Source organism: Cervus canadensis, chromosome 22, assembly GCF_019320065.1.
Source record: "Cervus canadensis isolate Bull #8, Minnesota chromosome 22, ASM1932006v1, whole genome shotgun sequence".
NCBI classification, from domain to species: Eukaryota; Metazoa; Chordata; class Mammalia; order Artiodactyla; family Cervidae; genus Cervus; species Cervus canadensis.
In genome coordinates, this window is record NC_057407.1 from 8,146,519 (window position 1) to 8,162,434 (window position 15,916).

Below are 15,916 nucleotides of genomic sequence, written 5' to 3' on the forward strand. Positions count from 1 at the left end.
GGGGCTTTTGGAAGGTGTTTAGGACTGGACTGTGGAGCCTGCATGAATGAAATTAGTGCCCTTATAAAAAACCCTTTTAGAGAAGGAAATAGCAACCCACTCCAGTATTCTTGCTTAGAGAATCGCATGGACAAAGGAGCCTGGCAGGCTACAGTCTGTAGGGCGGCAAAGAGTCAGACACAACTGAGTGACTGAGCACACACAGATTTTTTGCTATAGCCTTGCAGAGTTTCTGTCTTTTGCCTGTTTCTTCATGAGCCCATTGCTCATGGGCTTCCGTGGTGGCTCAGATGGTAAAGAATCTGCCTGCAGTGAGGGAGGTCTGGGTTCAGTCCCTGGGTCTGGAAGATCTTCTGGAGAAGGGAATGGCAACCCACTCCAGTATTCTTGCCTGGAGAATCCCATGGACAGAGGAATCTGGTGGGCTACAGTCCATGGGGTGGCAAAGAGTCAGACAGGCTGAGCAACTTTAACTTCACTCAAAAGCCGGTTGAGCTCTCTCCGGTTTGTTCTGAGGATATAAGGAGAAAACTCAGTCTGCAACCCAGAAGGCAACCCTTGTCAGAACTGTCATACTGGCACCTCAATCTCCAACTTTCAACCTCCAAAACTGTTTGAGAAACGAGTTTCTATAGTTTATAGCTACCCAGTCTATGGTATTCCGTTTTAGCAACCAAAGTATATGAGAGTATAAAGCCTTTACTAGCTCTTTTTAATATCCTATATGTGTGTAAACAAACACACATATTTATATGTTGTCAGTGTCTATTAGTGCTTTATCATCATTGTTTCTCACTTGAGGATTATTTTGGGTTTTTTGTTGGCTTTTCGGCATATCCAGACTCCCTTGGTTCAAGTCTCCCGTGGCCACTTCTTTACAAACTATGAATACTGCCTAATTTTTCTGCTTTTTCTCATTGTAAGATGAGAACATTAATGTGGACAGGACGTCACTGTTGTGAGGATCCAATGAAATGTTTGTAAAGCTTTAAACTTTCGATAAATGTCAGCACTTACTCACCAGAGTGCAATGATTAAGAGCTACCTGGCATTGTATACCCGCCCTGCCACTTTCTAGCTATGTGACATGAGGCATGGTTACTTTGCATGCTTGCAGTGCCTCATCTGTAAAATAGAGGTATTATCTACTGCACAATGCTGTGATTATTAAACTAAATTGTATAAAACATGCTTGCACGATGCCTCTCCCTGAGTAAAGTTATCCTTTAGGCTTTGAAAGAATAAATTGGAGCCCTATGCCTTGGATACCACATAGGCTATTGGGAGCCACTTCACATTGGACAGACCGGAAAGGACTATTATAATTATAGGTGGAGGTGGCTGAAATAATGTTAAGTGTGAGGTGACAAAGACCTAAACTGAGATAAATGACAAAAAAGCAGTCAGTTACAGGTCTCCTGTTTCCTAAATAACAAAGTAGATAGTTCTCTTGCAGGGGGTACTAGTTGATATCTATAGTATCTAGTCTTAAGATAGCATTAGTCTAGTTAGAATCCAAAGCAATAAGCATGCTGATCTGTGGGGTTCAGTGGGAAATACTAAGCCCCAAGCATAAATAAATGAACCAAGGTTTTACAGGCAAGATTGAATACTATTAAATGCCCTCATCTATGACTGTACTAGGAGTTTTCTGTACAACTATTTTAAATTCAAAGAGAATGCGTTCACAGAACGGATACTTAGGCCTGGCCTCTTGATCAAAGCTGTGGAATAATTTGGTCTATAACTGACCATCTCCCGCTTTCTTGTTTAAGACTTTCTACAAATAAGTTTGAAGGAAAAATGTCAAAAGTCTTAAAATGAAACATTTTAAGAGGCATTCCATAAAAGCCTTCATAATTGTTCCTGCCTCACTGCGCCTATAGGCCCAGAGCACCCCATCTCAGGGAACCCAAACGAAGCCAGTAGTGACCCTGAAACAAAGTTGACTCAGGCATTTCTTGCCTTAGGGGAGGTGGAAGGCCAAAGATCAGACATTGCCCCCAGTTATACTCTTGGTACCTGGATGGGAAAAGAAAAATAAGTTTTTAAGGTGGAGAGAGTACCAGTTGATTGCTTGAGCACATTTTCAGAACTACTATGTGTAAACATAGTTTTGGAAGTAATGCGTTGACAGGGCGGTTCTTGGGATTGGTACAACACGGAAGCAATAAGGTCAAGACAGCCAGCGATTCTGAGGCACCACTGGTGGTTCCTCTTTTCAGTGTGCCAGGCCACAGCTCTGCTGCTGCAAATGAGAACCTGGCTGAGGCTCCAGGAAAGAGAGAAAAGGTTGTTTCCCCCTCAAAGTGACAGCTGGAGCTGAGTGAGGAAGCTGCCCCTACCTACTTAACCTCACCTCCTCCCATCCCCTTCTACCTTCAACAAATCCTACCCCGACCTGAGGATTCTCAAAAGACTGTTCCTCGAGAAATGCCGACTTGGGAAGGACATACAAGAACTAGGCCTTCAGTCCCACGGCTCCCCAGAGTGCCTGTCTTTGCCAGGAGGGGACAAGGTTGGCAGTGACAACAAATCCAGTGTGGGCAGTGTGAGCCAGGGCAATGTGGGAAAGCCTGTCTCTACCCATGTGCTCCCACACATATCTTCACATTGGCAAAATTAGGCCCATTCTTAATGGCCATAGCCTGTGGTTAATAATGGTCCGCTGGTATATAAAAGGTTGAATTTAATATCAGAGAGGCAGTTGGGAGTATACGTGAATGATATATAAGACTGGGTTATATCAAGATCAAATGTTTGAAAGTTGAGACTTGCCAATACAAGGTTTATAAAGATCACAGCATTTTGTAAGACACCTAATTACTTTCCTTGATTATTTATCTATTACCTTGAATCTATTCCTCAATGTTAATGATAGTATCATCAGTTTTTTTTCTAGTCCAGTGTACTTTTAAATAGAGGAATTGTGTTACATATTCCAGAAATGTATTTTTCATTATTTGTAATGAAAAAACAAAACTGGCTGTTACTGTAGTTGCACATTAACCATAAAATCATGACTACAAACAAATACATCCTAGCATTAGAATAGAAACATGATTTGGGTATCAATGAACTGTTACATGGGCTTCCCTGGTGGCTCAAAGGGTAAAGAATCTGCCTGCAATGCAGGAGACCCGGGTTCAATCCTTGGTTCGCGAAGATCCCCTGGAGAAGGGAATGGCTACCCACTCTAGTATTCTTGCCTGGAGAGTTCCATCTACAGAGGATCCTGGCGGGCTATAGTCCATGGGGTCCCTAAGAGTCAGACAGGACTAAGCAACTAACACGGTTTACTTTCAAGCTGTTATACAGGGTTTCCCAGGTGGTGCCAGTGGTAAAGAACATGTGTGCCAATGCAGGAGGCATAAGAGACTGGAGTTTGATCCCTGGGTCGGGGAGATCCCCTGGAGGAGGGCATGGCAACCCACTCCAGTATTCTTGCCTGGAGAATCCCATGGACAGAGGAGCCTGGCAGGCTACAGTCCATAAGGTCACAAAGAGTTGGACACAACTGAAGTGACTTAGCACACACTATTTAATAAAAACTGTGTGTGTATGTGTATCTTTTGATTCAGCAAATTCTGTTTCTGAAATTCTACTTCATAGACTATTCATATCAAAGAATATTTTCATTAAAAAGAAAGAATTTTCACTGTACTAGATGTTCTGGAGGAGTTTTATGAGCTTTGGGGATTTTTTGAATGGGAAAAGCAAAATTTTTAGATATATATAAATATACATATATACATGCATATACTTATTTGATTTTGTGAGGATGATGAAAGATATGAACAAATATATGCCATTTAGTCAATTTATTTTGAGAATTGAAGGAGGGACTGAGAAAAAAATAAGGAAAAATTGCTACTACCATACCCTGGTAAATATATGTTGATATGTAGATGTTTGTATATATTTAGAGCTCCTTTAAGAAATTAGGAGAAAAAAAATGTGTATCTACTGGCTTAAAGGGGTGTTAACTTTAAAAAGTAAGTATTTGGAGTCTATGTCTGTTAAACCAAGATATGCATGACAGTGAAAGTGGCTCAGTTGTATCCAACTCTTTGCGACCCCATGGACTGTATGGCGTAGAATTCTCCAGGCCAGAATACTGGAGTGGGTAGCCTTTCGCTTCTCCAGGGGATCTTCCCAACCCAGCAATCGAACCCAGGTCTCCCGCTTTGCAGGCAGATTCTTTTATCAGCTGAGCCACAAGGGAAGCCCAAGATGTGCATACTAATATATTAATAAGTACTTGTGTGAGCATATCCAAACAATGAGAAGGGTGCAGATTGATACAGACTAGTTTGTTAATATTACCAGTGTTTTGTATGTGGGGTATGAGAGAAAGAAAGAAATCAAAGATGAATCCTAAATTTTTACCTCAACACCTAGATAACTGGTTAAGACTTGAGACCGGAAGAAAGAGGTTGGGATTAATAATTATGCTTTCAGTGTATTAAGGCAGGAAATGCTGATAAACATTCAGATGGAGATATCAAGTGAGCAGTTCAAAATACCCATCAGGAATTTAGAGGATTCCTCATAAGAAAATAGAAATTTTGGAGTCCTCAGTATACAAGTGATATTTAAAGCTATAGGACTGCACGAGATTTCCTAGGGAAAAAGTACAACTAAAAAAGAAAAGCAGATAAAAGGACAGTACTCAGGATTGATCATTTGAGAATTTAGCCTTTACAAGTTATAAAGAATAATAAGCCAGCAACGGGACACAGGTGAAATTAATAACAAACAGGAGAGTGTGGCCACATAGAAGCCAAGAAAAGAAAGCTTCTAAATGAATTAACAAAAAAATTAAGAAGCAATATTGCTTTCTGCTTTCAGCTACCTTGCACATTTATCCTTGTATCAGTTATCAATTGTCAGCCCAGTGGGAAGCCAGAAATCTGCACTTCTATCCAACAAGAACAAGGCACCACTCCCCTCTGGGGTATCATAGAAGGTGAAATGGGAAACCTGAAATTTCACCCCCACCTGGCACTTAGGAGATGACACTCCATTCCATCTGGCCTCGTGTCAGAGAGGTCATTCTAAAATAGAAGGTTTACAAAAGATCCAGAGTCTCATAATGCTCTGATGGTCCAGGATACCATTTTTTAAAAATCATTCATCAGGAGAATTACAAACTGAATGGCAAAATACAGTTTTGAAAGATGCTGACACCAGAAAGAGAAAGACAAATACCATATGTCACTTATGTGTGGAATCTAAAATATGACACAAATGAACCTATCTATAAATCTGAGAGACTCAGAGTCCCAGAAGAAGAGAAGAAAGAAAAGCTCAAAAGTATTCAAAGAAACAATGGCTGAAAACTTACAAATTTGTCAAAATAGATAAACCTACAGATTCAAGAGGTTGAACATATCCAAAACAGAATAGACCCAAAGAAATCTGTACCCAGGTAGGTCAAATTTAAGCTTCTGAAAACTAAAAAAAGAAAAAATCTGAAAACAATGAAAGAGAAATAACACCTACAGGAAACATTTTTTGGATGGCAGATTTCTCATCAGCACCATGGTGGTCAGAAGTAAGTAGCACAACATTATCCAGTTTCTGAAAGAAAACTGTTAGGGACTTCCCTGGTGGTCCAGTGGCTAAGGCTTGGCACTCCCAATGTAGGGGGCCCGGCTTCGATCCCTGTTCAGGTAGCTAGATACCACATATGCAAATAAAGATCCTGTATGCCACAACTAAGACCTGGTGTGACTGAAATAAATAACAACAATAATACAATAAACCTATGGGAAAAGAAAAACCCTGTCGATTCCAAATTCTATATGGTAGGATTATCCTTCGGGAATGAGAGAAAACTTAGAAAAGCTAAGAATTTGTCACCACTGAACCTACTATAAACATTTCTGGAGAATGTTCTTCAAATATAAAGAAAATAATAAAAGATGGAAGTTTAAGCTATCAGGAAAAAGGAAAGCACAATAGAACAAAATATTACTAAATACAATATACTTCCTGTTCTCAAGTTTTCTAAATTATGTTTGACAGTTGAAACAAGAAAATATCTCTATATAATTGAGATTTGGTTTGCAGTGACTATAGAAGAAATATTTAAGACAGTTATAAATAGGGGACTACGGTTTTCTATACTTAATTTGAAGTGGTAAAATATTAAAACCAGTAGGCTGTGTTAAGTAATGTATGTATAATGTAAGATTTAGAGTAAATACCCCCAAAAAAATCTGTACAAGAGATACACTCAAAACATTATAGAACACTTCCCTGGCAGTCCAATGGTTAAGAGTCTGCCTGCCAGTGCAGCAAACATGGGTTCAACTGCTGGTCCAGTAAGATTCCACATAGAGCGCTTAGCCCATGCGCCACAACTACTGAGCATGCGCTGTAGAACCCGCGAGCCACAACAGTATACTCAGATCCATATCTCACACCATAAACAAAAATTAACTCTAGTTGAATCATAGGCCTAAATGTCAAACCTCACATTGTAAAACTTCGAAAAACAGAAGAAACCCTTTGTGACCTTGACTTAGGCAATAAAAGCGCAGTCCATAAAACAAAAAATTGATAAAATGGACTTTACCAAAATTAAAAATTCCTTCTTCTTAAAACACAATGTTAGGAAAATGAAAACACAAAGCACAAGCTAGGAGAAAAATCTTTGCCAACGCATATATCTAATAAAGAACTTAAATCCGGAATATGCAAAGAATTGCCAAAAATCACCAGTAAGAAAACTGCACAATTTTTCAAATGAGTAAGAGTTCTGAACAGGCACCTCATCAAAGAAGACATCCAGATGGTAAAGAAGAACATGAAAAGTGCTCAACATCATTAGTCATTGAAAGTGAAAGTTGCTCAGTTGTGTCCGACTCTCTGCAACCCCATGGACTTGTACAGCCCATGGAATTCTCCAGGCCAGAATACTGGAGTGGGTAATCTTTCCTTTCTCCAGGGGATCTTTCCAACCCAGAGATTGAACCCAGGTCTCCCGCATTGCAGGTGGATTCTTTAGCAACTGAGCCACCAGGGAAGCCCAAGAATACTGGAGTGGGTAGCCTATCCCTTCTCCAGTGGATCTTCCCAACCCAGGGATCGAGCTGCAGTCTCACATTGTAAGTGTATTCTTTACCCAACTGAGCTATCAGGGAAGCCATTGAGGAAATGCAAATTTAAAATGGAACAAGATGTCACTACGTACCTATCAGAACAGCTAAAGCCAAAAAGGTTGACTATTTCCAATATGGGCAAAGATGTATTTTACTTTCTTCTTGCTGGTGGGAGGTTCAAGATGCAATAATTTGTCTTTTGTTTTGGAGGTGACATCCCGGACTACTGAACCCCTAAATTTTTTTACTGATGTGGTGGCCCCCAATTCTCCATAAGATTTATCTCTCAGTCGTTGTAGCACATAATGAAGATTCCTCCATGCTAGCCATTTATATAGCTTATTTGGTCCATTAACAGAATGTGATATTCTGAAGAATGTCCATATTATTTGGATTTCTCCATTTTGTAGTTTGACCACAGTCAAAGAGTTAAGGTAGCTTTGGGAAAAATTGTAAATGTGCACCATTGTCCATTTCAAATGAATGTGAACTGCTTTTAAGATTAGAGATTGCCAAATGTTTACAGACTCTTTTAACCCTATTGTAATATGCAGAGCATCTGTTTGTTTGGTTCATACTACTTAACCCTAGCATATGACTGAACATAATTCAAAATAGCCAAGTATCCCATATGGTAAAGACAGTTTTTTGTCATTTTGCCCCTAATACAGTCTAATTTCTGCCTCACCAGACAGCATTCACAACTCAGAGAGGAAACTCATGCAGTAATTTTCCATGCTTTTTTTAAATTTAGAAATGGTTTGTGTGTAGAGGACTGATGCTCAGATCTTACTGAAAAGGCTCATTTGTATTGAGTTACACAAATCGTGCCCTTTGCTACTGTTTCATCTAACCCAAGGACCTAAGGAAGTTGAAATTAATCCCAAGCCTGGAGTAATAAATTAGTAATCCCTTCTTCTCTCTATGAACATCCTTTGTTTTTATTTTTTGGTTTACCAGTTATGATGGCACTAGAGAACTTTTTCAAAAACGTGCTCTCTCAACAGCAATTTCTTGACTCCTCTCTATCTGCCAAAACCTGTGGGTAGAAACAGAGGATACAGAGATAAATTAATCTCTGGCTTTGGGAGGCTCTCAGAGTAACTGGGGAAACACTTCAAACAGTTCGGGGAGAGTACTGTATTGAAAGTACTGTAAATATGGGACCAGAGTGCTATGGGAAAAGGAAGTAACTCTTTATGCCAGAGGAGTTTAGAAAGGACATGATACATAAGCTGAGCACTGATTAATAGTCATCTGACAGAAAAGAGGGCAGATGAGGGCAATCTGGGCAGTGAATGTTAGCCCCAGTAGTGAGTTTCCTAGTAGTTTTGGATCATACTTGAAGCCAAGTATGGATCATACTTGAAGAAGGGTTTTCTTTGCTACAAAGAACCAAAGCAGTGGTTAGACAGCTTTATATGCTAGGTTATGGGAATCTGAGGGCTTACCTGATGGTAAAGAAGTCTCCTGCAATGCAGGAGGCCTGGGTTCAATCCCTGGGTTGGGAAGATCTGCTGGAGAGGGGAATGGCTACCCCAGTATTCTGGCCTGGAGAATTCCATGGACTGTATAGTCCACGGGGTCACTAAGAGTCGGACACAACTGAGCGACTTTCACTTTGATGAGAATCTGAAGGTCTTTATGTGGACTTTCAACAATGGAGCAGCAGCTAGCTGAGGTGAAAGACTGCCTGAAATCATTCTTAAATATTAATACATGCTCATCATGTGAGAACATCTGGCTCACCTGCCATGTCTGGCTTCCTAGGGTTTGTACTGTGGTGTAGTATCACAGCCATCAGGAATGAGCCTCCTGTTCCCTTGGAATACATTTTCACAGCTTTAAAATTTTTTAGTCCTTTACAAATTCATGCAGAATGAGGAATCCAATGATCATTTGTAGTTGGGCTCCTTGGTGGAGTGAGGGCTGCTTTTTTTTCCTCAAAGGATGCTTAAAGGATAGTTTGGGTCATCACGGTTGAATTTTGTCAAAGTTTAATTTTTAAAAATGTTGAAAACGTGACTCATACAAATACAGAATGAATATGTGTCAAAGATTTATTGTAATAACTTATTAATAAGGGAACCAGTTAGTTAAAGCTGGTTATAAGAGCATGTTGAAGAATTGGGTATTCATAGAGATTTGTAAAAGCAAACTAGGAGTAAAAAAGGAATGTTAGAATTAAGATGTTAGATTTGAAAAAAAAAAAAAGATGTTAGATTTGATATAAAAGAGGAGAGCATTCAAACTGTATCCTTTGGGGTTATGTTTTCTATTGGATAATATCAAGCATATGATTTGAGAGTCTAAGCTCATAATTGATAGTAATAACAATGCTTTATTCTGTTAGGCTAGATAATGAAATAACTCTTGGATGAGACCACCAGCCCTCTTAGTTCCCAGTAATGCATCGAAAGTACGTGCCATCTATCTTTTTGCCTTTTTTCCAAGTAATTTTTCTTAACAACATTTCATGTTTCTAAAGCCAGGCGTTTGAGCTGTCTTATCCCACCCCACCCCTGTCTGTCCCAGCATGCCTTTGTAAGCCTAACTGCCCTCTACACCTTACTCTCTACGTATACCACTCCCTTCTACTTTAGAGCTATTGCCCACCCTGTCCCATCAGCCAAGGACCCTGAGGTTCATTGCTAGAGGTCAAAGATCAACTTATCCTTCAAGGGCAAATGCAGTTGGCACCCTCTTCTCAGAATCAGTGCTGTAATGAATCCCACTTGACACTCTTCCAAATTACTTAGTACCAGTTTATCTTGGCTAGTCTAAAAAAAAATGGCTTCTTGGGATTTCACTATTTTATTTGCTTGGAACGTCTCTAGGGACAGCCTGATATAAAACTAAGTCTTCAACTATTAATGCATTTGCTCCTGTTTAATTGGATTTGATAGCTTGGGCACACCTGCACAAAAGCTTTCAAATGAAATGTGCATTTCGTTGTGTGAGCCTAATTTAAAACTGGCCCTAGGGGACATTTTGTACAATTGGTGGGAAATTTGTGATATCATGTTGAGACTTAAAGTGACTAAATTCAGCTTTGACTGAATTTTTGATGCAAAAAAATAAATTAAAAAAACCTTGGAAATTGGACCACAAAAAGGAGGCTGAAAGGTCATTAATTCTGGCAGTTGATCATGGGACAAACTGCATATCCAAATGCAAAAGAATGAATTTGTTACCATGCTAAGTGAAGTAAGCCAGATAAAGACAAATATCATATATATGTTTTATCTGAAAAATATGATACAAATGAATTTATTTACAAAACAGAAGTAGACTCATAGACATACCAAACAAGCTTACCAAGGGAGAGAGAGGGGTGAGGGACAAATTAGGAGTTTCAAATTAAAATATACAAACTATTGTACTATATGTAAAATAGATAACCAACAAGGACTTACTGTATAGCACAGGGAACTATACTCAATATCTTGTAATAACCTAAAATAGAAGAGACTGTAAAATATATATATATATAACTGAATCGCTTTGCAGTATATCTGAAACTAATACAATATTATAAATCAAGTATATTTCAATGAAAATTTTTTAATGCAAAAAAGAAAGTGAATTTCAACTACTGCCTCACAAAATTAGCTCAAAATGGACCAAACACCTAAATAAAACTGTAAAACTCTTAGATGAAAACCTAGGCGTAAGTCTTTTTGACCACAAATTTGTCAGTGTTTTATTAAATTTGATACCAAAAGTTTTTTGTGTATTCTCCGCATCTCAGATGGAGTTCATTCCTTCTTGTGCTGAATCTACTTGTGTCTAATCCATGGACTGTTTTCTCAACCCATCCTCTGATTTAACCTTGTTCATGGGAGAGCCCAGAGGACATTCCATTTATCGAAGCAGTCAAGAATGCACAGGTGAGAGAGGTAGTAGCATCAAGAAAAGCAGTGATGACTGGTGTTTGGAGCCTGGGGCTAACAGTGGAGATGCTCTTAGACAACCAGTCTTCCTCGTAGGATGCAAAAGTATCAATAATAGAGGCCAAGTGATATAGCATGTAACTCTTAAGAAGCAAAGTGGGCACAATTATCTTAATTAAATGAAAGCTGTAGAATGGGTTAATAGAAATGGGGTATAGTCATCATCTTACTTTATCTTCCCAACAGTCCAGTGAGGCAAATATTCGATCCCATTTTATAGAGAATCTGCACGCAAGTCAAGGCTGAGAAGGACTGACACCTTTGCCAAAGATCCACAGAAAGAGGCAGAGCTGGCCTCAACTCCAGGGCCACCTACCACCCAAGTCCATGTATTAGCATCAGACCACACTGCTTATGAAAGAAGGATGAGAGACACTTCCAACCTCACAGTGGCTGATAGATCTCTGGAAGACAGAAACAGCATGAACTTAGTCAGAGGAGGAACAGAAATAATGTGTGTTGAAACTTTTTATGGAGTTTTCATCAGAACTGAGAAGTTAGCACTGAACTGCTTAGATTTGCTGCATGAAGCTGGTGGATTGATCAGCACAAAAGGTGCTGTGGTACATCACCCAAATTCCCCTTCTGGACTTACTATGCTCTTCCCTCACTAGCAGCCCATGGGTTCTAATCACAGGACATAGAGCTTCTGAAATTCCATACCATGCTCCATGCTTGACCTCATCACAGCAGTGGTGCTCCTTCAAAATTGTGGAGGATCATCCTTCTATCCTTGAACACTGTAAACTCACTTGCTCCCTTTACTTCCTCAGAGAATCACAGGTCAACTACTGCAAGAATTTCCTTTATCTTTACCCTGGCATCTGCTTTCTTCCCTTTAGGAAACTCTCCTGCTCTTAGACTGAAAACCTGGCTGCTCTGTGTCTAGACTGTAGAAGTTCTGGAGATGAACAGTGCTGACGGTTGCACAACAATGTGAAGGTACTTAATGCCACTGAACTGTGCACCTAAATACAGCACGTCATAAGAGTGTTTTCTTCATAACCTTGGAACTGCAACTTTAGTTCCTTTAAGAGATGGAAAAGGTTAGCTATATAACCCAGTTGTTAACAGCTTTCTTCTTTGCTGTTAAATCAGAATTACTTACTGTCAGAAGACATCTGAGTTTATTTTAAGTTGTCCATTCTATAATTATTAAAAACAAGATAATATATTAATATACTATTTCTTAGGACTTTCTTGGTGGTCCAGTGGTTAAGATTCTGTGCTGCCAACGCAGGAAACCCAGGTTTCATCCCTGGTCGGGGAATAGATCCCACATGCCACAACTAAGAGTTCTAAAGATGCTATATGCCACAATAAACACCAAAGGTTCTACGTGCCCCAACCAAGAACCTGGCACAGCCAAATAAGTAAAGGGGTAAAGTATTTTAAATATGTAAATATATTGTTTCTTAACTAATTTTAATACAATGTAATGTATAGCTAAAATTATAAATCACATGATGTAAAGAGTATGATAAGTGCATGCTTTCCCTGGGTAAAATGTACATATGGATGTGATGCAAATTCTGGTGTTTAGCTTTTAAAAAAATAAAAAATAAAGTATGAAAATAGTAAATAACTCGATTATTTTCGTTATAAGAAATGTTTTCCTATTTAATGAAGCAGAAAAGTATTTATTACTAAAAACTGATTAAACTAGCATGTAATTTCTTTCCTTTTTTCCCCCCAGGCCAAAAAACAAACAAAAAAAACCCGTCAGTTTTTAAAACAACAAAGATTTACCATAATAACAAATATTTCATGATATGATTTGATAAAAATGATTTTAACTACTTAGTCAAGTAATGCACAACAAATCTAAAATAAATCACTTAAAAGTTTTATCTGGGAGTTTTATCCAGTGTATCTGAAGAGACTTAGTAGTCCCATTAAAACATTCCAGGTATATTTAAAAGAATCACTGTCAATAGTTGATGCTTTTTTTCTTTCAGGAATGATCATTTAAAGACCTGCTTACATTACATAAATACAGAGAGATATTTTTGGCATTCAGGACAGAATTTCTTATTTTTTTTTAATTGAGGTCAGGACAGAATTTCTTATTTTTTTTTTAATTGAGGTATAGTTGATTTACAATATCATGTTAATTTCAAGTGTCTAACAGTGATTCAGTTATATACACACACACACACATGCATTCCTTTTCAGATTCTTTTCCCTTATAGTACTGTGTGTACGTCATTCTCAGTCTCCTATTTTATCCCTCCTCCATCCCCTTTGGTAACCATAGATTTTTTTCTAGGTCTGTGAGTCTATTTTGTAAATACGTTCATTTGTATCATATTTTAGTTTTCATGAATAAGTGATATCATATGATATTTGTCTTTCTCTTTCTGACTGACTTAGTATGATAATCTCTAGGTCCATCAATGTTGTTGCAAATGGCAATATTGCATTCCTTTTTATGACTTATGCTCATGCTTTTTTTGGTCCGCTCACAAGTGATTATCTAACAAGAGCTAGGCATTGTTGGTCTATAGTCAGGGGATAGAAGAGACAAAATTATTTAATAAAAGTTATCAATACTCCCCCTGCCTCACTCTATCATTTTATCTGAATTCAGAACTTGGGGCAAAGTGCCCTGTTCTTAATTTAACTTGACTCTTAATAGAAATGAGCCCAAGACAGGGAGAGAGACAGGAAACCCCCTCCAAGAGTAGAGAAGGGTAAGGTGCATGCCTTTTTCTTATAAAGGGACAAAGGGCTATTGGTGATCCAGACCTAGATCAGACCAATGTTAGAAAATTTATGGGCAATGAGGACCTGGAAACATGTATCAAAGCCCTAGGAAGGCCTTCCCATGCCCCCAGGGGAATCAGATCCTGCTTTACAAGACCGCACATCTTAGTCACAGTGGAACTGTGAAGTGATGTTGCCTCTTCACTCCCAAATTCAGAAGGAATTGGAGAAGTCCCTTCGTCGGCCAGAAAAGGGAGGGAATATGACTTTTTAATGAGTAATTAATAATACCTTTCTTCTTAATTTGTACATGGTTTTCATGAATACACTGTTGATTTTTATGTACTGTTGCTTTTATTATTTATGTCTAGTGCTCACACACACTGGTTTTCATGTTTATTTGACATTAAAATTAATGAGAGATCTTTTAATTCTTTTAATAGCCAAAATTTGATTTTCTCTTTAGAACTGTTTTGTCTGAAGATCTGTAATCACTTTGTGATTTTAAGTTCCTTTATTGAGACTACCCCCAACACTTTTTAAAGGCTCAATCTACCTAAACTCTTACACTTGGCAAATGGCTCAAGAGACACTAATTTATCAATATAATGAAATACCATGCAGTCAACAGCAATGTTGAAGGCAAACAATATGGACCTTCACAATAGCATCTTTTTTAAAAATTGTTTTGCTTTATAGTTGATTGACAAATTTGTGTTTTATGTGTACAGCATAGTGATTCAGTTATAGAGATACATATATTCATTCTTTTTCAGATTCTTTTCCCATATAAGTTAATACAGAATATTAAGTAGAGTTCCTATACAGTAGGTCCTTGTTGGTTATCTATTTTTTATATAGTAGTGTGTGTATATTAATCCCAAGCTTAAAGAGCATCTTAAATGCAGAAACTAGAACACTGATTAGAGTGAGTCAGATCATTTCCGTTCAGAGTTGAATTGGAAAAATTTAACATATTAACTTGGAGAAACATGAGGAATTTTTTCCTTAAATCATTTTCTTCAATGCGATTAAAATATGTGTTACACAATAAAAATATGCAGTGTATGTCAAGAGCAGTGATCATTGTTAACAAGTAAACTAAAATATTCCTTGAAAATTGATTAGTAAAGAAGAGGACTTTCAAAGGGCAAAGAGCTTAAGTTATAAAAGGGAGAGTTGGTTATAGAAAAAATGTATTTTGCAAAAGCCTGCCAAAAAGACCCAAAAAACATCTCTCCTGAGGGTAAATTCAAGAAAGGCCAAGGTAATAGGCTTCCAGAGAAACCAACAGATCTGCAGAATGCAGGTCCAAGGACCTGTTGCTGTTGATGAGCTTGAATATTTTGTCATTCCCCACCACACACAAAGGGAGAAAACCAGACATGGCAAAGGGAAATGTAGTGTATATAAGCTCAACAACCACATGTCAAACGTGTGTAAATCTCTGCCTCTGCGTTAAAGCATTTGCCCCCTTCCCAAGGATTCTCCTCTTCTCACCCTTCTTCCTGGGATCCTCAGTAAGGAAGCTTGAATGGGGGAGTGGATGGTCCTTCCTTGTTCACCTGTGTATACTATTTGCATTCTGCCTGTTCTGGCGCCTCACTGGGGTGTGCTGGCCAGTGAAGCTGAACTCAAGCTCCACTGCCTGGGAGACTTCCTCAAGCCACAGTTACCCTGCAGCTCAGCTGCCTTATTGGTTCTGATGTCGTGTTGAGTGTAGCACCATGTTGGACAGAGAACCACTGTGTGGTACAGCTGTCTTGTGATGCAGAACTGTGTTGGTGGTGACAGCATGTAAAAGGAATTCCATGTTAGACAGAGGCCCACGGTGGGAGCAGTACCATGTGGGATGTAGCACCGTGTTGGCAGTGGAACCAAGTAGAAGGGGGCATGTTGGTGGGCCAGCAGTGATTACTGAGTGCTGCACAGGCTTTCTAAGGGGCTGCTCCAGGGAACCCAGGACGAAATGTCTACTCTAGGATTTCTCATCACACTTCAGAACTGTGGGTCCTTAATACGCATATTGTCCTTGGAAATTCAACCCTGAGAGAAGTGTAGAACTAGAGCCCCCATCTCCGACATCCTCCTCTCTTCCAAAAAAATCATAAGAAAGTAAAAATCGACCATCATTCCACCCTACATAGC

General features: G+C 38.8%; 1 long non-coding RNA gene across 17 annotated transcripts in view; it reads left to right on the top strand.

Annotated features, from left to right (window-relative positions):
- LOC122424807 overlaps window positions 1-15,916 on the top strand; it is a 58,538-nt gene that overhangs the window by 1,003 nt on the left and 41,619 nt on the right. For 16 of the 17 annotated variants that reach the window (XR_006264558.1, XR_006264552.1, XR_006264555.1 and 13 more), the window contains exon 2: window positions 11,905-12,004. This is a non-coding gene — a long non-coding RNA (uncharacterized LOC122424807). Of the gene's footprint in view, window positions 1-10,860; window positions 11,000-11,904; window positions 12,005-15,916 lie in introns of all 17 variants that reach the window. The other variant, XR_006264545.1, reaches the window with a different exon arrangement.